General features: G+C 34.2%; 1 protein-coding gene across 1 annotated transcript in view; it reads right to left on the bottom strand.

The window, feature by feature from the left end:
• The window catches only part of LOC137240877 (aminopeptidase N), a 309,531-nt gene extending 284,452 nt beyond the window's left edge, over positions 1 to 25,079 (bottom strand). Inside the window, exons 1-2 of the mRNA XM_067767799.1 lie at positions 24,946 to 25,079; positions 21,046 to 21,345 (exon numbers count right to left, since the gene is read on the bottom strand). The gene's annotated coding sequence lies outside the window, so the exon portion shown is untranslated. The remainder of the gene's footprint in view (positions 1 to 21,045; positions 21,346 to 24,945) is intronic.
• Between the last annotated feature and the right edge of the window lie 424 nt (positions 25,080 to 25,503).

Genomic DNA, 25,503 nt, shown 5'->3' with positions numbered 1-25,503 from the left:
CGGGTAGTAATGAAATCAATAAACAGTGCCAAAGCTGTCAAAAACGATCGGTGGTATAGATGTAGGGTGATTCGGTTGACGGATACCTAAAATTACAGGTGAAATCTGTACGCAGTAGACTGGTGTCGAAGACGACCGATGAAGTTGGGTGATGTGAAAAACTTGAGCCGTGGATAGAGAATGCGGCAAAATTGCCATCCAGGGGGACGAGACAAAATCTACTAAAAGTTAATCGATGAACGAGTGGCTGATGCTAAAGAAGTGGACTCTAGTCGAAAGAGACTGGTGAAGTTAGGTGACGTCGAACACTTTCATCGTAAGTAGTAGGAAAGGGTGAGTGGGAATAGGTTGCCAGGTGGATAGTGGAACGATAAATGGTTGATCTGTGTCAAAGTCACCAGTTAATTTAGCATGGTTGATGGTTGAAAGTGAAAGGTGGAAATCCTGCCGGTGCATGTTATTACGGACAGTGGTTTATTGGTGCCAAAGCTAACGGCGGAGGCAGATCGGGAGCTAATGCCAAAATGGATAGTCATCAAATGTCAAAGTATTCGGTGTAACGGCAAGTCGGTATCAAATGTTCTTATGGATCCGTGAGCAGTGAGCTGACACCAAAACTACTCATTCGTAAGGCAGTGTACAAAGTGTTGGTTCGGTGAGGGTTGAGCATATATTCACGAATATCGGTGAATGTAGACAGGGATCTTGCGAATCAGACGTTTAAAACTGCTCGTAGTTCATTGACACACCAAAAAACAGTTCGAAACCTACGCTATGAACAGAAATAGTAATTGTCAATAGTGGGGAGATGTGTATAATAAGGGGGCAGTGATCTGTTCGCAGAAAGAAATTCAGAATCTCAGATTTCCTAATATTTGTATAAAAAAAAAGTTATGCGCCCTTCGTATGCACTAAAATTTAAAACACACTTCGGGGAAAAAATATCTAACGTATTCTGACATAAAAAAATAGAGTTTTTGTAAAATTTTCTCGAATTTTATGTGGGATAAATTCATAGATTCCAAAATTCATAGCAGTTTTTTTCTTAATTATCGAAAATAAAATAAGAAGAACTTTTTTGACTTAATTTGTTTGCTGCTGTAATACTAAAGGGAAAATTTGCGTTATGAAAATACAAAAAGTAAAATAAATTCTCAAGAACAAAATAGATGAAAAGATAGAGGCCCGTCAGAATTTCGCAAGCCAGGGCCCGCATCGTGTTATACGATAACGCATCGAAAAGCGATTTCACTCAAACATTAAATCAGAAACTGTCAAAATATCCGTAAAAATTGTAAAAAGTTGTGGATGTAGTGAGTACTGGGGGTCAATTTCCTAACTGTGACAAACTTAAAGATGTACACTCATTGAAAACTCATTTGCACACACAATTTACACTTTAAATTTTCATGCGGTTCTGTAAATGAGTTTGTACATTGTTTTGCTGAATGAGCGCTGAATGTAAAAGTCTTATGTCAGTGAGAAAATATTCATCAAACGCCATGAAAACAAAAAAGTCATTCTGCAACAGTGCGTATGAGTTTTGAATGTCACAATGGTGTACATTGGCTGCCAATAAAACTCACGAAGTTTTTATCAGTGACTTTTTTGTTCACAGTTTTGCTTTACAGAATCAGAATTTCAAAGATTCTTGCGTACACTTTAAAGCTCACATTTAGCGAATAGGGCCCTTGGCAGCCACCATTTCCCATATTCCCCTAATCCGATTACCCATTTCAAAGCTGTTGCGATTTAAAAAATTGATTTCGATCACGGATCGTATAACACGATATAGTTTGGCTTTTTGGGTTATATTGCACTGGCACGAAGTATCCAAGAGCTACATATGAGCTACTAATTTCGAAAATCATTGTCGCCTATAAATTTTCAGCTACATCATGTGTGTGAGAGCACAATGATTTTTATGATGCTTTCAAGGTGAGGAGATACCCATAAATTCCACACCTCTTTATTTGAATTCACAAAAAAAAAAAAAAAACCAACTATGTGTGTTCTGTTGTATATATATCTTTGTGTACAACTCACATTTCAAATAAATTTATTTTAAATAGATTTTTAACAATTAAATTCTTAGTTTGCCATGTGTCATGGAATGTGCAAAAGCTTGCTTATATAATTTTGCTCTATTGTTACTCTTAGTTGGGGAAGGGTGTCAGTGGTGTTTAGGTTTACGAACAGCTAATCAGGCTAATACGCGCGTTCATTTCATTTCTTATTTTATTTCATTTAATTCTTTTCAGAATACTATTTTATTTATTGCACTCAATGTTTTTTTTTTTGTTTTTCATTCACACATTAATATGACACATGCGACATTTATTGTGTTAAAACATTCACTGTGGTATTTGACTTACCTATGCAACTATGAGTCTCTATAGAGTCTCATACATATATACATACATACATATATATTGCAGAATACTTTTATGCAACAGTTTATTTGTATGATTTTATTTTCTTTTAAAATACTTCTGAAGGTCATTCCAATTGTTTTTCCTTAATGTATCGTAAATTTATGTTTCCGCATTTTGGTTTTAACTTCTCCGTTCTTCCTTCTTTCATAATTTTTGGTTTTTATACTCAGCTGAGCAGAGCTCACAGAGTATATTAATTTTGTTCGCATAACGGTACCCCGTGACGGCATCGAGATAGATATAGACTTCTATATATCAAAATGATCTGGGCGAAAAAAGAAATTCATTTAGCCATGCCCCTCCATCCGTCTGTCCGTAAACACGATATCTTTAGTAAATTTTGAAATTTCTTAATGAAATTTGGTACGTAAATTCCGGGGCACTCATCTCAGATCACTATTTAAAATGAATGAAATCGGACTATAACCACGCTCACTTTTTCGATATCGAAAATTTCGAAAAACCGAAAAAGTGCGATAATTCATAACCAAAGACGAATAACGCGAAGAAACTTGGTAGGTGGGTTGACATTATGACGCCGAATAGAAAATTAGTCAAATTTTGAAAAATGGGCGTGGCACCGCCCACTTTTAAAATAAGGTAATTTAAAAGTTTTGCAAGCTGTAATTTGGCAGCTGAGTATGTAATGTTCGGTTACACCCGAACTTAGACTTCCTTATTTGTTTGCTAATATAAATAGATGACCGTACTCATAATTATGTAAATCATGTGATTTATATGCTTGCAATTGTATTCTTTGGGTTCCACTTGAGCGACATGCTTATACTAACGATGTGCGCTATGTTTTTTTTAATTTGTCTCTGACGTCATCTCCAGTACATCCCCATAAACAATATTTCTCAATCCCAATTCGAGGTGTATTTGAGAACTGCCTTTGCTTCAAAGCACATATCAAATAACAAAAAATGCTAATAAATAAGAATATCTGAACTGAAATTTTTACTTTCTGATGTAAAATTGATATTTTCTGAACTCAAAAAACTGTAAATTTCTGAATAACTTGGAAACTCTGAGCTGCAATTGTAATTCTCTGAACTTAAAATATAATTTTCTAAATTTTAATTCTAATTTTAATGAATTTGAAATAGAGTTTCTGACCTTGAATTCTAATTTTCTGAACTTAAATAAAAAATTGTGAACTTGAATTGTAGTCCCTGTACTTGAACTGTAACTTTCTGAATTTGAATAGCAGTTCTCTGAATTAAATTGGAATTTCTGAATTTGAATTCTTATTTTCTGAAATAAAATTGGAAATTTAGGAATTAAAATTTGATTTGTATTTTTTTTAGTTTGAATGATAATTTTCTGAAATTTGAATGAAAATTCTGAACTGCCTCTGCATTTATATTGGAAATTCTGAACTTGAATTGAGGTTTTATGAGCTGTAATTCTAAATTTCTTAAGGCTAATTGTAAATACTGCACATTAGTTTCAGTTTTCTGAACTTGAATGGTACTTTTCTGAATTTAAATCGTAACTTCTGACCTTAATTGAAAATTCTGAAATTGACACAAGTTTAATATTATTTTCGTTATATGTAAAATTCAGAAATGAAATATTCTCAGACTATTTTGAAAACCTGACTGGAACATAAAAATTTGATCTAAATGATCTTCTCCAAGGCGAATTCAGTACCAGGTGTTGTTATCCCAATAGCTGATTGCTCCTTCTTGATTAGTTTCCATACAGTGCCTTCTACTTTAATATATCAGCTAATCGAAATCAATTCAAATTTTCTTTTGACTTGACATTCTTCTGCACGGCAAATTAGTTGAATTCACATTGCCACCACCTGGTATGGATTCGTCTTGACTTTACATTCTTCTGCACAGCGAATTGGTTGAGTTCGCTTTCCCATCACCTTGTAAACGTTTTTTTTTTAGAAGAAGAAGTATTTTCTGCCACCTTTGAGAAGTTTTGTTCTGTTGTTTACTGGTATATGTGTAATGCTCCCAGTGTGTGCCTCAATAAATAATCAGCCTAAGCTAAAGAATCCCATATCGGACTGTTTAGTGTGTGTAGGTCAATTAACAAAAACCATTAATTGTATATTCTAACCTCTTAATTTATTGTTGCACGTACATACGTAATACAGTTAATAGGTGTGGCATAAATTAGCAATTAAGTTGACAGTTAAGGGTCGCCACATTTGTGTACTTATTTAATAAATAAATCGTTGTTGCTTATTTCAGTTTTCAATTTAAAAAAATGTAAAATTTTTTTTTTGAAAAATTTTCTACTTTTAGGTTAATTGCGAGAAAAGCTAGGTGGATAGTAAAACAGAATTACTCTATTACTAATATATAGTTTCAGTAAACCATTTTTAAGTTACCCACTTACCCCTTTTCATTGGAATAGCAGATATAATTTTAGCATGTTTTGTTGATATACATATATTTGAAGACAGTAGCGAATAGCCTGAAGTAGTCCTGTTATGATGCCTAAAATAACACCGAAATGCTCTTTACATTATCCCGTAAGCCAATCTAAATTTACCTGAAATAGTCCAGAAATTAAAACACTTCCAAAACGATACCTAAAAATGTTCCAAACTATCCCAAAATGATCTTGCAATCGTTTTAAAATGGTCTCGAAAAACACGAAATTATGCGAAAATAGTCCTTAAAGCAGTTTCGAAATAGATCCGAATTGATTCCGAACATAATCCCAAATTAATGTGGAACGATTTCTAAAACTATCCCTAGCTAGTCGCAAAATCCGTAAACTATTTTGAAAAATTATATCGACTACAATCCCGAAACGGTTTCAAAATTATTGCGAAAAATATCCAAAATAGTCCCAAAACATTCTCGAGTACTATCTTGAAAATACCCCGTACAAGCTCAGATGTATGATAACAATTTGTTTTCGAAATAACCAGAAAAAGTAGTACCGAAATCAAATAAAAACGGTAACGGATTTGACTCGGAATGGTCCCAAATAAAATAATCTTAATATTGCATCGGAACCAAGACCGAAATGATCGGAAGATAGTCTCATCCAAAAATTGTTTTGTAAACAAAATTTAAATGATTCGCAGATAGTGCCAAATTGACTGTGAAATAGTTCCGAAATTAACCCGAAGTATTCACGAAGTTATCTTGAAATAATTCTAAAATGATCCTCAAAGCAATAAAGCAATGGCCCAAATATTATAATTTCCCCTAAACTCCAAAACTAGTCCCGGAAAACCGGAGCTAGTAACAAAATAGTCCCGATACGGCTATATTCCGAAACAATTTAATAACCATCCCGAATTGATACAATGATCACTTTTCAAAATTAGTTTAGATATCGATTTATATGATGCAAAACATTATTAATCTACATTGAATTGTCTCAGAGTCAGAAGAAAGGGGATGTCACTGACCCCTTTTTCGAAATATGGTGTACTTAAAATTTCAACAACGATGCAGGCCTTATCCGGAAATTTTACTAAATGACTTTTAGAGCAGTTTTCGCAATCTCCAGTTAATGCTTTCTGGCTTTCATTTGTTGACAGAAATCGTTCGGTGATCTGTCAAATCAAAAGTCAGATAGCGTTAACCAGAGTTGGTAAAATGGCCCTTATTCTGACTCTCAGATTTATATTAAAGGCATTAGTAAAAAGCTCCACTTCCTTTACGAGAGTTTGCATTGAATTTCACAGCAAAGATATTTGAAACTGCAGAGAATAAATGAAGGGGAAAGAGTTTATTTTCTTTAACGAGTTGTACCTCTGTCAGAAGATGCATTGGGAAGTAAACCTGAGGATGCGATCAATCAAAACAGATCTTGATAGGTTTCAGCACAGCCTCAAATTCAAGAATTATAAATTTTCATGATACAAAAATATTACGAAATATACAGGAATACATACATTCTCTTCAAGAGAAGCATGGGGGCTAATTTTACTTCCCTGCTTCAAAATTTGTATTGTGACTACGCGTAGATTGATCTTGCAAGAGATGCAATTTGATTAGAGAAAGCTATTTCGATGTAGAAGCGTAGACTATGGACTCATGCAGTTTATGTGAGGCTCTCACGCGCCGGTCAGTTCAACCTAGCCTAATCTGGCAGAAGCTTTCAAAACACTGCTTTGGTTAAACATGTTTTGGAACTTATTTGTAGAAGGATCCTTCATAGAACATAGGTGACGAAAGCCCTATCTAAAAACATTATCCATTGAAAAAGAGCTTGTTGTGGAACAAATTGTACTTCAACCGTATATGGGAGAGGAACGACGGTATGTTCTTTTTTATCTCAGTTTTTTTCATTTCACACGCCTCACATTCCCTCCTATTTGTCGGTAAAATGATATATCGTATTGCAGATTATGCTTTACATTTTGGTTACCCTTATGAATGCCATCACAATACATGATATCCTTCATTCATACACACTCTTACGTAAACTATGTGGCTTCCGTGTGTTATACTGCAGCTCTATACGAAACTCTTGGCATTAACATACTTAAGCAGCCAAGCCATATATTTACATGCATAAATGGATATTACTAAAAAGATAGGCCACAAGAGCTTAACATAGCACAACATGGGGTTATGGCACCATCGATTATTAGAAACTAAATAGCAAGCAAAATATGTATACAAGTAGATAATAACCAGGTGAAAGTTGAAACAAAAATAAAATAAATCGACAAAACAAAGTAAAAGATAACAAAAGACCCACTCATTTGTATACTTTGAAAGGATACAAAGTATGTATATGCCGCCCTTTCAAGCCATAACAGCTGGCATGTTCAGTGGATGAACATAAGGGTAGATCGATATATTTGGAGCAAGAAACCATAGCAATAATAGCAAAAACGGATTCTTCCTGGAAATCACTATAGATTTTGTTTCAGCTATAATTGTTATAAAAAAATCGACCCAGTCTAATTTCTGTACATAAATGTATACCTATGTAGAGACAAATTGGTTATGGTGTCAATTATGGATGATTCTTAGTAGGAAATTGGTTAAAATACTCACATTTATAGAGAGTAGAAGTATTAAGGGGCTTCAATTTCACTTCAAAAAGATAAAAATTTCTAACTTTCTTTAAGCTGATTCGACATTCGCACCCGTTTATGAACTTTCTGCTTCGTCTATGAAAAGAAGTTAAAAATGTTCCCCCGGGGTCCAAACTTTTGTGTACTTCATATACAGCCAAACCAAAATTGGTTTAAAATTTACGAGTGCGACTTGGTTTCAATTTTAAGCCAGAGAAGTATATTTAAGAGAGTTAAGAAAAGAAAAAATTTTGCGTAGTTAGGTTTTCAGTCGACCTTGACTGAAGCAGAGTCATATGCTCTACCTACTGAGTTATCAAATCTGTATCACAAAACCTATCATAACATTTGATATGTACAATCTACTTATGACCTGCAGCACTTTTCACTAACAAAATTTGTAATTTTTAGGTTTTAAACACGAAGCTTAAACTATTGGACTTCGTTTTAAAACCAGAAATGTATACAAGTATCTATTTAAGATTTTTTAAACTCTTGGTTTTGGTTGTAAACCAGTGTATGGACACAAGTTCCTATTTTCATACATTTTAAGGCTTTGTTTTTTTTTATATTAATTGTTTTTTTTTTCTTTTTTCTTAATAATTTTGAGATTTAAAATTTATCTTCAGTTAAGTTTTATACTTAAACCGAATAAAACTATAAAACAGAGTAGTAAATTAAGAGGTTGCAATTGTAGGTGGAAAATATTTGAGAAATTACTTAAAAGAAATTTTAAGAACTATAAAAAACAAAGAAATTAGCTTTAACCCTATAAATTTGTGATAAACCGTAGCACAGGTATTTTCTTAGAGCATATTTTGGCAACATAAAATAAAAAAAATTTATAAAATGGAGCTACCGCATGACTTAGGCATTTAATACCAATTTCACACAGACAATTAATGAAGTAATTAGTCAATTTTTCTACATGAAAGCTCTTATTAAACTCAATCTTCCATGCAATAAAAAAATTCTTAATTAATTCTTAAGTCTATTTTGCTCAGTGTTTTATTATCAAATGAACATCAAAAAGAAATTATTTTCGAAAAACAGGATAATTCCAAAGAAAATCAAATTGTATTTCTGCAGCCATTGTTTTTATATTCGGGATTGCTGATGGCCGTTCGTTAACGAAGCAAGTGGCCCTGTGTGAAAAATAAATATAAATCATTTCATTCAACGAATATGTGATTCCATTAAGCTTCTGGGTGATAACAATATAAATGGTCGTATGTCTATGCAATATTAGTTATTTTGTGTTACTTCTATTAAATGATTTATGCAAAGACTGCGTTCTAATGGTTTTTGAGTCAAGGTTCGAAATGTTTCCTATTGGGCATTATTCATAATGTAGCCGCAGGTAAAGAAGTCAGAAAGATAGTTAATATAATGTCTAGAAAACGTTGATAATAATTATCGTCGCAAAAAGAAAAATGTAATCCCTTGCAGCGGAGATAAAAGAAAAGAAAATGAAAGTGCTTAACAACATAACTGAACATAACAGAAAATAACGATTTATATCACGCAATTTTATTTCATTTTCTACTTACATATATACAAGGTAACGCTGTTAGACAAAACGTCGCTTGCCAAATGAAAAAAAAAACAGTTTCTATATTGATTTTCAGGGCTGTTCAAAAATGTGTACATGTAAGTGCCAATCACAATACATATTTAAAATTGTATGTACACTGAAACTTTTTTAAATTAAAAAAAAAAAATGTATCTCAATAAATAAATTTTGAATTAAAAGTTTTCTCAGTGCTACAATATTATGGAAAAATTTGTTGGTGTCAATTTGTTAGTGTAAATTTGAATATCACCGAAGTGCCTTGGCTTCATATGGAAGTACTTTTTTTGCACTTTCATATGAAATTCAGGTACTTTCATTTGAATCGAATTTATATGTGAGGGCATATGGGAGAGCTATGCAATTTTTTGTTTATATTCAAAGTGTGAATTTGTGCCTATTCTTCAGGGCAACACAAAAACAGAAGTGCTTTAGGCGTATAGGAGTTGAGAAGCGAGAGATTTACAAGATATAATCGAAGTACTACTTTATTTATGCTCCGATAGGGCTTTTTTGAAACAAATATTGAGATAAAGCGTTTTTGAAAAAAATTCCGAGGGAGCTTTCTGAGATAGGGAATTTTCGAAACGGCAGCCGAGATAGGGTCATATCCACCCAGCAGTTGAATTGAAGAGCAGATGTTATTTTAATATTAATATTTATAGTTTCAGCATTTAATATTATTAGCAGCAATTCATACTTCAACGAAATACGATATCTTATGATAACAAACATGAAATCGTTATAACTGCGAACTGCCTAGCATGGGTAATTTTATTGTATCCATTAGTAACACTGCGGACATATATTCGCTACTTTATAAAACTATGTTTGCTATCCGTCATCAATATCTCTAATTTCTAAAGCAATTTCCTATTTTATTATTAGCAAGTTTGAGGGTGAGATGCTTCAATTGCCGGCATTGGTTTTTACTTTTATTTGTTTAGCTTGCAAAATTTGATAAGTTCGTTGTTAATTAGTAGAACTGCGGTTGTATGAAATTAAATACGATTTTTGTAATGAAATACCAGATTTATACTACATAGAAAGCGGAAAATATATCATGCAGATGTTTTAGCTAATGATTATACCTACAAATGCCGCATAAATTATTCGACCAACATCAACGCGCGGTTCGGATTCGGCTTTGGTTACGTCTGTATAATCCAAGTGAGCTCAGATACGGGTTTTTGTGTAGCTACATTAAAGTAGTCCTTGTTAATCAAATAAATGATGTTTTTTCAGTCTCACCCCTTCATATAATACTCAGCTCAAATATATCACATATAAATATTGGGGCCAATTGGAGACGAGTAAGTTGCGCAGGGTTTAAAGTTAAGATTGGTCTACGGAGACTGAGAATATTCGAATTGATAATGCTATATTTGACGATATTACATATAAATTTTGGTGCCGATTGGAGTCGGTTAAGGCATATTGAGCAGGCGTCCAAACTAGGCTCGCTCTACGAAGACTTATTTGTTTTTCCATGACATATCTGATACTGGAGCGCGAAAAGGGAATGGTAATAGCGAAAGCAGCAAAATACAATTCATCCGGCCCTGGGAAAAGAAAATCGGTCCCCACTTGTTATTCGAGAGCGCTCCAACAACTATTTTCGCTGGAATTCTGTACTTTCAGCCGATATTTGCTGTTGCTGATCGGAATCACTTGCACTCCGACAGTATTAATATAACAATAAAATAATATAATGTGCATCGAAAATAAGGACAAACAATAGATGGAACAATGGGGGATTGGAAACACGTTCTTTCCATCCTCTCATTACATATATGTTGAGCTGTTCTGATCGGAATCTTCGTGCAATCCGACAGCGTCATTACTAAACACCAATTCATGTTTAGCTGTGTTGATCGGAGACTCATACATTCCGGGAGTATAAAACACCAATATAATTGAAAAATATATGTTCCAAGTTTTGTTACCTTATGCTGGGAGCACTGGAGGATTGGAAACGCGTCCTTTCCAACCTCCCTTTGTCATGCTTGTAAATATGCTGATCGGAATCACTTGGCATTCCGACAGCATATTCAATAAAATTAAGTAATTAACTGTCATGATGATTGTATGTAATAATTTAAGCAGCCGTAATAATAAATAAACTAAAATAGATCTTATCCAAATTTTAAGCAAAGAGCAACACTTCTAAACCGTTCCTTATTGGAATCAAAATGTATATGTGATACTGCCTGCTATGGTTTTATAGATTATGGATATTAGATATCAAAAAAAAAAAAAAAAAACAAAAACACTATTAATTTTTTGAGTCTTCATAGAGAAATCCGAACTTTGAACCCACTGTGCCTCATTTTACCTTATTTTATCCTGACTTAAACTTAGTGAGAATGTGGCAACATTTATTTGATTTATAACAACCACCCTAAAGTACATACAGCAGTGAACACGAAAATAGAAGTGGTAAATATTTTCGAATTTCGTTAATTAAAATTTCTTTTTTTATTTACATAAATTTAAGAAAAAATTTCCTATAAACTTTATAACTGAAACTATGCAAATCTCAAACAAATTTTCAAAAAAAATCCAAAAATGTTACGAAAATTTCGAACTTGCACTTTGTTAGACTAAAATTGATTGGGCCACAATACTGTATACTCCAAAAATTTCAGAATATTCTAATAAAAAAAGTCGAAATTTTCTCGAATTTTTTCGAAAACGTTTTTGAGAGTGGTTTGCATAGTTTCGGTATCAAAATTTATCGAAGCTTTTCTTAAATTAGCACAAACAAAATAATAAAAAAGAAGAATTTATTTGACAAAATTTCATAAAAATTTCCATTGCTAATCTCGAAGCTGCTCTTTTTTACTAAAATCACCACATTTTTCGTTGAATATATGAAAAAAAATCGACTTTTTGATACTGCCTAATACTCTTTTATGTATGTTTCTGCACATATAAACGTAGTTGTATTGCACTTCAACTTTTAACATACTCAAAATATTATTCTATTACAAAAGTATAGAAATACATTTTGAAACACGGAATGCAGATAAAAATCACTTGAAATATCAATTCAAGAGCCTTTTACAGAATGCAACGAAGTTAGTGCAACAACAATAAAGACAAAAGATGGGGAAATAATTAATGAGATAGGAAACAAGAGGAGATATTGTAGAGTTTGTGCTGGTTTAGGAAAAAGTATTAGCAATTAGGAAAATCAAAATACTTTCGTAACTCAACAAATCAGGAGGACACTAAAAAAATTGGTGAACAAATGTTTCCGTTGATAATTAAGAATATTGGTGAGCACTAAACTTACATATGTATACCTATATATGTCAAATATTATCGAAAATAACGATGTTGCAGGCGCAAACTTCGGTGGAAAGCAGCGGAGCGTAACATAATTCTAGTAGGTCACTTTCACCACACCAAAAACTTTAACACAATTTTTAACAGAATTTAAGCACAGAAATACACTGATTGGAGTTTTAGAGAGTAAAAGTTAAAATTCTCAACACATAACCTGAATAAAAAGTGTACAAATAATTATTAAATAACAAATACAGACAGTGGTAGTTAACAAATTCTGCTGTGGTAAGTGGTGAATGTGACCTACTAGAAGTTTTGTGAAGCTTGCTTCACACGATTTTTCTTCCCTGCAACATCTTGTATATGTACCACTAAGTTCAGCTGCCAACAATACTGAACTCTGGCAAGCAACACAAAATTACACGTTGATTTGTTTTGAATGTAAACGTCTACGAAAAGTGGTTTAATGTGCTCTGGCGCCAAGAAGGCTGCTCCTATTTTTCCACTTATGCTTGCTGGAGCCAATATCTATATGTTTAATATCTAAAAAACTTACATGCATATACATACATATATTTCTTTGTAAGTTCATTCAACGAGTATACGCGAATAGCGTTATAAAAATTTCAACACAAATAGGCATTTATAGTTTATTTTTGCTTTATGGAATTTCGAATATTGGAAATTTACAACTTTTATTTTTACACGTGTTTTTATTTAAGTGCTTATAAAATATCTATAATGAATTCTTCACATCTGATTGCTATTGACTAATGTGCCAATTTCAGATGTGTTTTTATTGTTTAAATAAAAATGTTAGGTAGCTATGCTGGTGTTAAAATTAAATGATCGCATAAATTGCTATTTTGGCAGCTGCAACCGGATCGCCGACTGTTTGAATTGTTTTTATTGGTTTATTTATTATCATTTTGTTATTATTATTTCGAATATTGTAGTTTTTGCAATTTCACTTTTGTATTTTTCCATTGTTTATGTACATTTGGAAAAGTGAAAAATTGTGTGTCGAGCATTTGTGAAATACTCCCCCACCGGCTTTGTTCTAAATATAATGAGGATTTTTTTTCGAAATTGAGCAAAGAAAGTGCCAATTTGTGAATATAATGGCGATATCGCAATGAAGGATGGTAGGTATATGAAAGCACAGCTGCGAATACGAAATTAGCAGTGCCAATTATTTATAAATTTTTTTCTTTTTTCGATAATTTAATAAAAATATACATAATATACATATTATATATAATATGTATATCAAAACGTTTTTAAAAAATTCAAAAGTTCCAAACAATTTTAGGAAAATCCTGAGTTTTTCATATTTCGATAATTTAGTTATGAAAGAACTTGCATGAATTTTGAAACTTAAACTGTACAAACCAATTTCGCAACCGTTTTCGAAAAAGTTCGAAAGTTCAGAAAAATTTTATATATATTTTTTTAATTTTACTTTTTACTTTTGATGATCTCAAAAAGCTTTCGAAAAAATTCAAAAATTAGAGAACTTTAAGAATTTTTTTTTTAATATATGATAGTATTATAAAGGTCTGCCATGAATTTCGCATCTTAAATTAAAAAAAATTTAAAATTTTTTTGAAAATTTCGAATTTTTTATTTAAAGACTTTTAAATTTTTTTAAAGTGTACGATTTAGTAGCCCAAAACCTTTTAGTACAGCAAAATACAAGTTATGGGTCTCTCGAAATTTGTTTTGATTTTTGACAATTTTTTTTCCGAATTTAATATTTTCTTCCATGTGAAGGACACATAGCTCTATTTTTATATGAAAGAAAATCTCTTAAAGGTTTACAAAAAAATTCGAACATTCAGAAAAGTTTCACAAAAAATTCTCTTTTTTTCTTGTTTAGATCTTTCTGATTCTTTTTCACTCAGTTTTTGGTTCAACCAATTTCAGGCGATCAAAGTACAATTTATAGATCTCTCAACATTAATACTGATGGTCGAAAATTATTTTTCCGAAGGATGTTTTATATGCTATATGCCCTTCGTATAGAAGAAAATATAAAAAGAAAGAGAAAACAAGTAAGGAAGGCTAAGTTCGGGTGTAACCGAAGATTATATACTCAGTTGAGAGCTGTGGAGACAAAGTAAGGGAAATCACCATGTTGTAAAAGGAACCTAGGGTAACCCTGGAAAGTGTTTGTATGACATGTGTATCAAATGGAAGGTATTAAAGAGTATTTTAAGAGGAAGTGGGCCATAGATCTATAGATGGACACCATTTAGGGATATCGCCATAAAGGTGGACCAGACCTGACTCGAGAATTTGTTTGTACGATATGGGTATCAAATGAAATGTGTTAATGATAATTTTAAAAGGGAGTGGGCCTAAGTTCTATAGGTGGGCGTCTTTTCGAGATATCGCCATAAAGGTGGACCAGGGGTGACTCTAGAATTTATTTTGTACGATATGGGTATCAAATAAAAGGTATTAATGAGTATTTTAAAAGGGAGCGGGCCTTAGTTCTATAGGTGGACGCCTTTTCGGAATATCGTTATAAAAGTGGACCTGGGTTGACTCTAGAATGCGTTTGTATAATATGGGTATCAAATGAAAGGTGCTAATGAGTATTTTAGAAAGCAGTGGGCCTTAGTTCTATAGGTGGATGCCCTTTCGAGATATCGCCATAAAGGTGGGCCAGGGGTGACTCTAGAATGCGTTTGTATAATATGGGTATCAAATGAAAGGTGCTAATGAGTATTTTAAAGGGGTGTGCGCCTTTGTTCTATGGGTGGACGCCTTTTCGGGATATCGCCATAAAGGTGGACCAGGGGTGACTCTAGAATGTGTTTGTACGATATGGGTATCAAATTAAATGTGTTAATGAGAGTTTTAAAAGGGAGTGGTGGTAGTTGTATATGTGAAGGCGTTTTCCAGATATCGACCAAAATGTGGACCAGGGTGACCCAGAACATCATATCGCTAATTTATTTATATATATAATACCGCGAACAGTATTCCTGCCAAGATTTCAAGGGTTTTTTATTTCGCCCTGCAGAACTTTTTCATTTTCTTCTACGTAATATGGTAAGTGTCACACCCATTTTACAAAGTTTTTTTCTAAAATTATATTTTGCGTCAATAAACCAATCCAATTACCATGTTTCATCCCTTTTTTCGTATAATTCTATGGCATTTTTTTCATTTTTCGTAATTTTTGATATCGAAAAAGTATGCGTGGTCATAGTCGGATTTCGGCCATTATTTATACAAATTCAAAGTGAGTTCGGATAAGTACGTGAACTGAGTTTAGTAAAGATATATCGATTTTTGCTCAAGTTATCGTGTTAACGGCCGAGCCAGACGGCCGTCTGTGTATAAAAACTGGGCGTGGCTTCAACCGATTTCGCCCTTTTTCACAGAAATAAGTTATCGTCCTAGAATCTATGTCCCTACCAAATATCACAAGGATTGGTAAACTTTTGTTAGATTTATGGCATTAAAAGTATCCTAGACAAATTAAATGAAAAAGGGCGGAGCCACGCCCATTTTGAAATTTTCTTTTATTTTTGTATTTTGTTGCACCATATCATTACTGGAGTTGAATGTTGGCATAATTTACTTATATGCTGTAAAGATATTAACTTTTCTTTTAAAATTTGAATTAAAAAAAAATTTTTTTAAAAATTGGGCGTGGTCGTTCTCCGATTTTGCTAATTTTTATTGAGCAGACATAAAGTAATAAGAGTAACGTTCCTGCCAAATTTCATCATGATATCTTCAACGACTGCCAAATTACAGCTTGCAAAACTTCTAAATTACCTTCATTTAAAAGTGGGCGGTGCCACGCCCATTGTCCAAAATTTTACTAGTTTTCTATTCTGCGTCATAAGCTCAACTCACCTACCAAGTTTCATCGCTTAATGCGTATTTGGTAATGAATTATCGCACTTTTTCGATTTTTCGAAATTTTCGATATCGAAAAAGTGGGCGTGGTTATTTTCCGATATCGTTCATTTTAAATAGCGATCTGAGATGAGTGCTCAGGAACCTACGTACCAAATTTCATCAAAATCAATTTCACCTCAAAATTTACTCAAGTTATCGTGTTAACGGACGGACGGACGGACGTGGCTAAATCGAATTTTTTTTCGATACTGATGATTTTGATATATGGAAGTCTATATCTATCTCGATTCCATTATACCTGTACAACCAACCGTTATGCAATCAAAGTTAATATACTCTGTGAGCTCTGCTCAACTGAGTATAAAAAATCAATACGAATTTTGAGAGGCCTATAACTTGTATTTTGTGGGACTATAATTGATTAGGCTGAAAAGGTGCATACCAAAAAATTTTCTGTAAAATAAAAACATTCAAAATTTGAGTTTAATTTTCTCGAATTTTCGAAAAGTTTCCATAGTTTAAGTTACAAAATTCACGGAAGTTCTTTCTTAAATTATTCAAAAGAGTTTTCGAATTTTTTCGAAGACAATTTCTAGATTGGTTTGCATATTTGCAGATACAAAATTCATGCAACTTTTTTCTTAACTTATCAAAAATAAAATAAAACTTTTCATCAAATTTTAGTTAGTTTTCGAATTTTTTTGAAGACATTTTAGAGACCGGTTTGGATAGTTTCAGTAAGAAGGTTTTGCCTAATTTATCGATAAAATAAAATAAAAACGTCCATAAAAGTTTGCCAAATTTTCGAAGACATTTTTCAGATTGATTTGGATTGTTTCTGTTACAAAATTCATATAAGTTTTTGTCTAAATTATCGAAAAAAAAGGAAAAATTTTCATCAACTTTTCCGAAGTTTTTTTAAAGGCGTTTTCGAGCTTGGTTTGCATGGTTTCAGTAACGAAATTCATGGACATTTTTTCTTCAAATTATCGAAAGTAAAAAGAGGAGAATTTAATTAGGACTGTCACGCTAAAAAAAGAAGACTTTGAGTTAACAGATTTTGTTCAACATTAGAATAACAGTGACGGCTTTGATATGACAGAGCTTTATTCGGCACCATGGCCATAAGAACAAATAATGAGCGCCGTGTGCGTAAATTAAAATTAGCTGATGCCTTTTTTGCTTTTGTTCGTTGCTGGAATAACTAATGACACCAGTTCTTTTAAGAAAAAAAAAAGAATAATAATAGAATAATTTGAAAAAAAAAAATTGATTCTACCTAAACCCACTGCGATTTCTCTGCAGTCGCAGCTCGTCTTGCTTCTTTTCTCACATATAAATAACTTCTACGGCGTTTAGATTTCATTTTTTGTTTGCTGCAAATTCGATTTGCTTTACAGACTGAGACTTGGCAGCAAAACGAAAAACAAAGGAAAAACTAAAACAATAACATGAAAAATAACCTGTGAATGATTATGGCGCTGACATTTGCTGGCGTCTGTCTACCATTTGAATGAAGAATACCCCCACTCGATTTTATTTATTAAGCGTTAATTTTTTAACACCAATGTTAGATCGACTGCTGAGTTTTGTGGGTTGAGTGAGACGCGACAGCGTATTTTGTGTTGCATTTCATTTGCTTTATTGGTGTTGTTAGTCATTTTTTATTTTTATACTTCAAATGTTAACAACTATTTTTTTGTTAATTATCTGCTCACACTTTTCATTTTTATGTTTATTTTTTATTAATCATTGCTTTTGTTGGCTGGCAGAGCTTAAAGCTGCAGCAGAAGCGAATTCGTTCTGTTAACTTAATTTATCATGTTGGCCTATTTATTTACCATTCGTTTTTATCCCTCTTTTCTGTTGTTTCTTATACGGTTTAGCCATATGTACTATGTATGAATGTGTGAATGTAATTTTTCATGTATAGCTAATTAGATTCCCTTTTGGTAATTTTCCTCGTGGCTGCAAATTATTCATGGAGCATTTAACCTCATTTTGAAGAGCTCAGTTGGTAGGGGAGCAGTTATTGGAAAATGAATGGCCAAACAAGTGCACTCTTTTGCAAATTTTCTCCAAGTGTGGTTTGTTTAGCTGTAGTGACGAAAGAAGCTTTAAATTGGTATACCAGTGGTAAGCATTTTAAGTAATTTAATAATTCATACTTCAATGGCAAGTACATAAAATTATGATATGTATATGTATGGCATGCGGATCATTTAAAAATAATATCGATGAGTTGAAGTCATCAGCAACTGTCCGACATTCAAAGATAAACTGGAACTGTTACTAGAGCCGCACCTTAACTAAATTGAAAGCCAAAGTTTGCACCGAAACTGAAATCGAATTTGAACGTAGGCTTCGTCAGCTTCTGAGTGGGAGTGGCAGAGTAAGATGAAGAGAAAGAAGAATGGAATGGGATAAGGACAGGAATAGAAAGGAGAAATGGAGTGAAGCGGAATGGGACTGGGAGTGGAAGTGGGAGTAGGAGTAGAAGTGACAGTGGGAGTAGAAGTGACAGTGGGAGTTGAAGTGGAAGTACGAGGGACATTGGGAGTGAAATAAATCGCTCTCTCACTGGAACTATCACTTCAACTCCCACTCTTGGGGAGAATGATCAAGGTAATTGGATATATAGGATTAGATAGGAGAAATGTAAACTAGGAAGAAAAGAACAGAACGATCAAAACTCTGATTAATTACAACCGAACATTACTTGAGTTGTTTTAAATTAGTTAATCAGCAATTGATCATTTTTCTGAGAACTTGTATTAGCATTGGGAGTATCGCGGTGGCAGCAACTTTGTTCCATAAATCTTTGCAGGTAGTATTTTTTAGCCGATTTAGAAATTTTTTGGGGTGCAAAATTCAAAGAATTAGCATAATTTGGAGAAGATCTACTTTTCTGTCCAATGTATGAAAGCAAATGCAGTCATCCGTGCCGTGGCAGCGCAGCTTCGAAAAGAAATTAATTACCCTTTCACACGACTCAATTAAAAAATAAAAAAAAGCCAACTAACCAAGAAGAGTCACATCGACCAACATCACTTACTTTGCCAGTACGGCACAACCCTTGTCCTGGGAGATATATACCCATGACCGTAAATCTCGCTCTGGTAACCCTTGGCATTCCAAAAGCATGGAAACATGCAAAAGTGATCCCTTATTGCAACCTAAGAAACCTGCTAACCAAGAATCGACCAGCATCGGCTCGTTAATTGTACTGACATGCATGGACACTGCTCCAAATTAAACTTTTATCTATAAAAATATCTACACATTGTTCACAGAATTCCGCCTCCCTGAACTTGAAAGTATGTAACTTTGCCTCGGATCGACTTTGCCATTATGATTATCATAATAAAAGGAACACAGTGGATGAAAAGTATAACTCTCAACACTCCAGCGGGTTAAGGGGCTTTGAATATTTCCACTATAGGTAAGAGGCAACAAAAATCCGTGGGCCTGAAAGTTCAGTTGGTCAAAAATGTTCGTTCTAGATGCAATCGGGATAGCGCCGAAGAGTACCGTATCCAATTCTTCAAGAAAGCTGCTCATATCCGTAAAACACTATCTAAGCCTTCGACGAGTGCTTTGGCAGTTAAAACAATAACTCATTTTTAAAAAGCGCAAAGCAAACTCTTTGAAGCATAACCGTATCAAAGATAAAAATTGCGGCATCTTAATCATCAATCCAATTACAAAACGTTCAATACCGTGAGGCAAGCTATACTCGGTCACAACCTATAACTGAATACTGTAATAGAATAAACTCTTACTTAAGAAGCCTATGTCTTACATGTGAGCTGACTTCGGCCAACACATCTAACACCAACATCACTTGCGTCCTTCTCTATTGAAGCAGATAAGTACTGCATTTTCATGGGCTTCTGTAAGATGATCTCGAAAACTATCTAATGAGTCCACGAGAAAATTTATGATACAACAACAAAAACAACAATATTTAATTTTTTCTAAAAGTACCGCCATCACGAAGATACATAATATCATAAGTAAACTTATGATATTCTTTGTTCTAGCACTACTGGGTATAGAAACTCGAATAAAGAGTACATATACATATGTATATAACTAGAATTCTCCGAAACGCACCACTCAGCAGCAGCGCACTCGTCATGCTGCAACATTGAAGCTTCACGAGCACTTGTTTACAATTACGCTAAAAAGTTGCTATAAATAGCATAGCCACATGCTGCCGCAACATTCATACAACAACATGTTGCACTTCAATCTGGAACTGCAATGCAGCAAAATTTGATGAAAAGCTGATTCTTTATGCATTTAACTATTTCTGCAACAATTGTTGTTTTGTAGTGTTGTTGTGGTCAGTAAGAAACATGCGTAGTGCAGATTTTGCCGGGGATATCCCATTTGTCTATGTACAGCCGGGTCAGCTGCCGGTGCAATTCGTCTGCAAATCTCGTATGAATGTCCTTGCCGGTGTTCAAATTGTATTTGTTGCAATGCCAACAATGTGAAAATAAATGTATGTATGTATGTGAGCTATAACTAAAAGACCCTCTGAAAATGCGTGTTTATTTTTGTTGCAGCGAAGGACATTTTGAATCGACGTACAAACATATTTCTGACGATCGATAATTTCAACGAAAAACTTTATAGAGCCGAAATGTGACTGGAGTCACAAGGAAAAGTGTGCAGTCAAGTGCAAAATGAAGGCGGTTTTTGGGGCTAGGGCTAGGTGGTGGTTTAAGCGATTGCTATACCAACGCTAGTGGGTATGTTAAATCTAGATATGCATACATATGTAGTAAGAAATATATAAAAGTAGGTAAGTTTTACTTCAACTAGTAAAAGCCGCATGCACTTACCTGCAAGGTCAACAAAAATGTATTGTTGTATTCGTTTTGATAATTTGGTATGAATAAGCACATTTGTATATGGGTTTGTTTGTTTTGTTATTATTTGAATATGCAACACTTGTGCTCTACTCACAGTCACTTATTTTACACACAAATGTTGTTTATCACTGCAGCTGTTTCGATAGTGCAATTGTTTAGATTTTTATTTTCAATTCAATTTTCACCTTCGCTCAAATGCACTTAAAACATGAAAAATTATTTGTATACTTGGGTTTTGCAATGCTTAAGTAAGTGCTTCCAATTTGTTCTCTATATGTATGTATATATAGGTGAATTTTTTTTTTTATAAATTTGTCGAGTATTTTCAAAGAGTTCTATTAAATTTATACTGAACTAAAATGTATTTTAGGCGGCATTTCATAAAAGTTTTGGCAACGAAATTTAAAATATCAGAACTTTCAACCATCCTTTGCTCTGTAATTAGGGTTGAACAACAAAAAACAGACTAGATAATGGACTCGTTTAACTTTGCGCAACTTAAGCGTTTTTTTTTTTTTCAAAATGTACTGTGCAGTGAACAAAAAACAAAAACAGTATCATTTTCATATAAATAAAACCTTGTGTCTGAAATATCTCAGCAGGTTAGAGGGCTTAGAATATATCCGCGGAACATATCCGCCTGTCGTAAGAGGCTACGAAAATAACCCAATGATTCAAGGAGTTGTGTAGCGCAAGCCGTTCAAGGGGTTGCCTGCGCAATTTATAGCTTCTCCATCCCAATGCTCAACCCCACCTACTCGTGGCGAATCCTGTTCCCTTAACAGCCGAAGCTCTGGCGACCCACAGCTCCTTATGGATCTAGGGGGTGGTGGCGAAATGGAATAGAAGGTTCAATTTTGTCATATTAAATCGTTCCCGAGATGGTCGGGCTGGTACCTCAATGGTGTTACCTGCCGGAAAGTACCAGATCTATATCCAGCAGAGGACTATTAATAGCGAAAACTCTCGCTAAAATCTTTGGCGGTTGTCTTTGTCGCTACAACGGCAAGAACGTGTGTCTGAAATCGGTTTAGATTAAAGTTTTTTTAAGCAACTTGATTCTGTGCGACTTTCAGAGCATGTTTAAGAAAAAATTAAATTTTTTATCGGAGAATTTTAGAAAAAATTATTAATTGTGTTATAATTTTTATATGCCAGACCCGGCAGACCTAACTTTTGTCTATCGGCATAACTTTTTACCTATTGCTTCCCTTCCCCTCTTACCCACTTTTCCTGATCCTTTTATTAACTCCCCCCTCTACTTTTCTCTTTCTGTGCGTTTCTCTCCCCTTCTCTCTCTAATTACTTCTTTTCTCTCTAGCTCCCTCTCCTTCTACCCCGATTCATCTATCCCTATCCCTCTATTGTCGTCTAAATCTATCTTTTTCTCAGGCTTCTTCTCCCATTTTCTTCTCTCTATTCTTTTTCATCCCTTATTCCCAGTCCCAGTTCCAGTTAGAGTCCCAGCCCGAGTCCAAGTCCAAATCCAAGTCCAAGTCCAAGTCCAAGTCCAAGCCCGAGTCCAAGTCCAAGTCCAAGTCCAAGTCCCAGTCACTGTCAAAGTCCCAGTCCCAATCTGTATGTATTGTTAAATGTTGTTTCATAAGAAAATTGAAAAGAAAAAGTTTTGTCTAAAAGCCGTTTAAGGCCCAGTTTTTTAGTGACACTTTCTTTGAAAACATAAAAAATGCTGCACGTCTTAGGCCGAAGTGGAAAGCTTAAGCTCTAATCAACTTTAATTGCAGTTTAAACTCGCACTGAAAAACCGAGGATAATGGGCTTTCCTCGATCAAAAACAAAGCGGACTTTGTTACGCCAATTGCTTTAACGGACGGATAGTTGACTGGGTCTTAAACTGGATTCATAGGACGGCCTCTGAAATCGAAGCATAAGTTGCGAGGGTATCGGAATCAAATTGTGTTTTTTTTTGTTTTATTATTATTATTATTTTTATTTTTTTTTTTGTTATAAAGGGTAGGGGGTGGAATCTGATCGAAAGGGCATCAAAAGCAAATATGCAGCTTTCCAAGACCCGGATTATGACGTATCAATTCTAAAAATCTGTTTCGGCTGTATTTCAAAAGAGCAAAAAAATAAAATAAAAAATTTCGAAACCCTCTACACATAAGCTTCACATTTAGGGAAGGACTTTTATACCTTTTTGTTTTGCTATCCGGTCTAGTGCCCAGTTAGGATTTCCAAAAGTGTGGACATTTTTCCCTACATACGTGACGGGATCTTTTAGGAACCCATTTTGGCCAGGTGTGCTTATGTGTCCGACACCCCGGTATTAGTAGACATCATTCTTCGGCATACCCAAGCGTTCTTTGTTACGAATAATCTGCCTGGCCATATCCTGTTCTGTGCGCCGGGACTCATGTTAGGCATACACAATTTTATTAGGCCATCTCTTTAAGAGATCGGCGACAGTGTAGTGTAAGTTCAGATTTGAAATTTCGTTGTCGATACTGAGTCCTTATTCAAAACGGCTGATACTTCAGCTTGCAATACGCTACAATGATCGGACCGTTTGAAGGAGATTTGGAGGTCTAGGTTCTTTGAAAAGACTCATCATCTAACTCTGCCCTTTAGCTTAAAAGTTTCGTACCAAGCGGGGGAATTTTGCTACCAAGTTTCATGCAACTTCCCAACGAAATTGCAACTTCACAAATTCCTTTAGGTGAATTTCGATCTTTAAGTTACTTCCTGGAAAGATAGAAGCTTGAAATTGCAAACTTATTTCAGAGGTCAACGGAACTGCAATACCTATCACAAAAAGTTACGCTGGGAGGCGCAGGGAAAGCGGTATTTGGAAAAAATAATAGTACGGAAGGGGAGAGAGAATCTTTCAATAAATTTTTAAGAGCCTTGCCATTGAGCTAAAAACTTGAATCTTCACACATAGTCAAGGGCATCAAAATTTATCAACATTGTGTCTGTGTTTATGGACACATTCTTCGCTGCGCAGGAAGTATTTAAAATTTTCTTAGCTTCCCTTTATTTCGTAGCTAAATTTGGCTTAATTATCACCTGTTTTTCATAGAACCTTTTTTTCATTATTTTCAGTATCCACTTCCTCCAATTTTTCTTTATTATTGCAACACATACAAATATTTACTTAAATTGCTTAGCTTGTTCTTGTTCAGCCCACAAGCAAAGTTTTAATCACACTTTTTTTAATTATTTTCGACCAACTTAACAAAAAATAAAAAAAATCGAAAGTTAAACACAAGCCATCATTCAAAGTCCTACTGTTCACCTGGCTTGCCGGTTTACGTCCGCCTACGCCTGCCAGTTGAACAAAAAAAACAACGAACATAGAGGTAAATAAATAAATAAATAAAAAATGCAAACAAACGGCAACAAAGTAGACTAGATGATATTAATAGGTATTTGCCATAAAGCACAAAATCAGTTTAAGCGCGATAAGCGTTCTGTATTTTATGAATGAGTACATATGTACGTATGTATGTTTAACTCTATACACCTAGTTCTATGTTTTTTTTTTTAACGAGCATACACTGTTATAGAAATATTTCACTTTTAACAATTTCGCGCTTCCACTTGGCTGCCTTTTTCAGGCACACCCAACACCCGACACCCAAAGCAGCTACTGCCAACGCCACCGGCAATAACCAACCACAAACAGCAACAATAATGAAAAAAATGCAATTCAAATACTCAAACTAAACGGGGGGTCTGAATCAAAAAAAAAAAATAAAAAATCGCTTTATTTTGCATTCTTATTGCATTTCGTTCTTGTCCCTTTGGCGTTTCTTCATTTAATTATTTTTTTATTTAGTTGTTTAACAACGAATTACGAAGTATTTCAAAATACAATATAAATACAAATATTTTTTTTTAACACACCACTTGTTTGAAAAATTGAGAATAATTTTATTTTTCTCTTAAAGGTCGAATGTTGCTAGCCACTATGTTAAATTACAACAACACTCAACGTTAGAACAACACTTTCGTTCGCTACGAAACTAAATACAACCGAAACGCTGTAGATACTTTTGCAGACTGAATAAAAATCGGCATCGCATGGAAATCGTTATTTGACGCTGTCGTCGGTTCGTGCAACGCTGCAGATACAAATGTTTACATTCGTGCTCTGCTAGCGCAACATCAACCACACCACCAAATCACAATACCAACACCAACCCATATAACCAAAAGCGCCAGTGGGTTGTGGACTGCAAGCAGCTGTGCTCTGTTAGTGCTCTGTTAGAGCTCTGTTAACGCTATCGCCATTATCGCTGTTAATATACATGTTAGTGCTTTCGTGCTGTGGACCATCAATGCCTCTAAACAAACAGCTGTTGACTTGCCCGACCGCCTGTCTTCACCTTGGCACAGTGACGTATGGATGCGCCCAGCAGAAAAATTAGGAACCAGAAAGTTCCGTTCATTGGGTACAAATGA

The sequence above is a fragment of the Eurosta solidaginis genome, chromosome 1 (genome assembly GCF_040869045.1).
Source record: "Eurosta solidaginis isolate ZX-2024a chromosome 1, ASM4086904v1, whole genome shotgun sequence".
NCBI lineage: Eukaryota > Metazoa > Arthropoda > Insecta > Diptera > Tephritidae > Eurosta > Eurosta solidaginis.
This window is presented reverse-complemented; position numbering and strand designations above follow the sequence as displayed.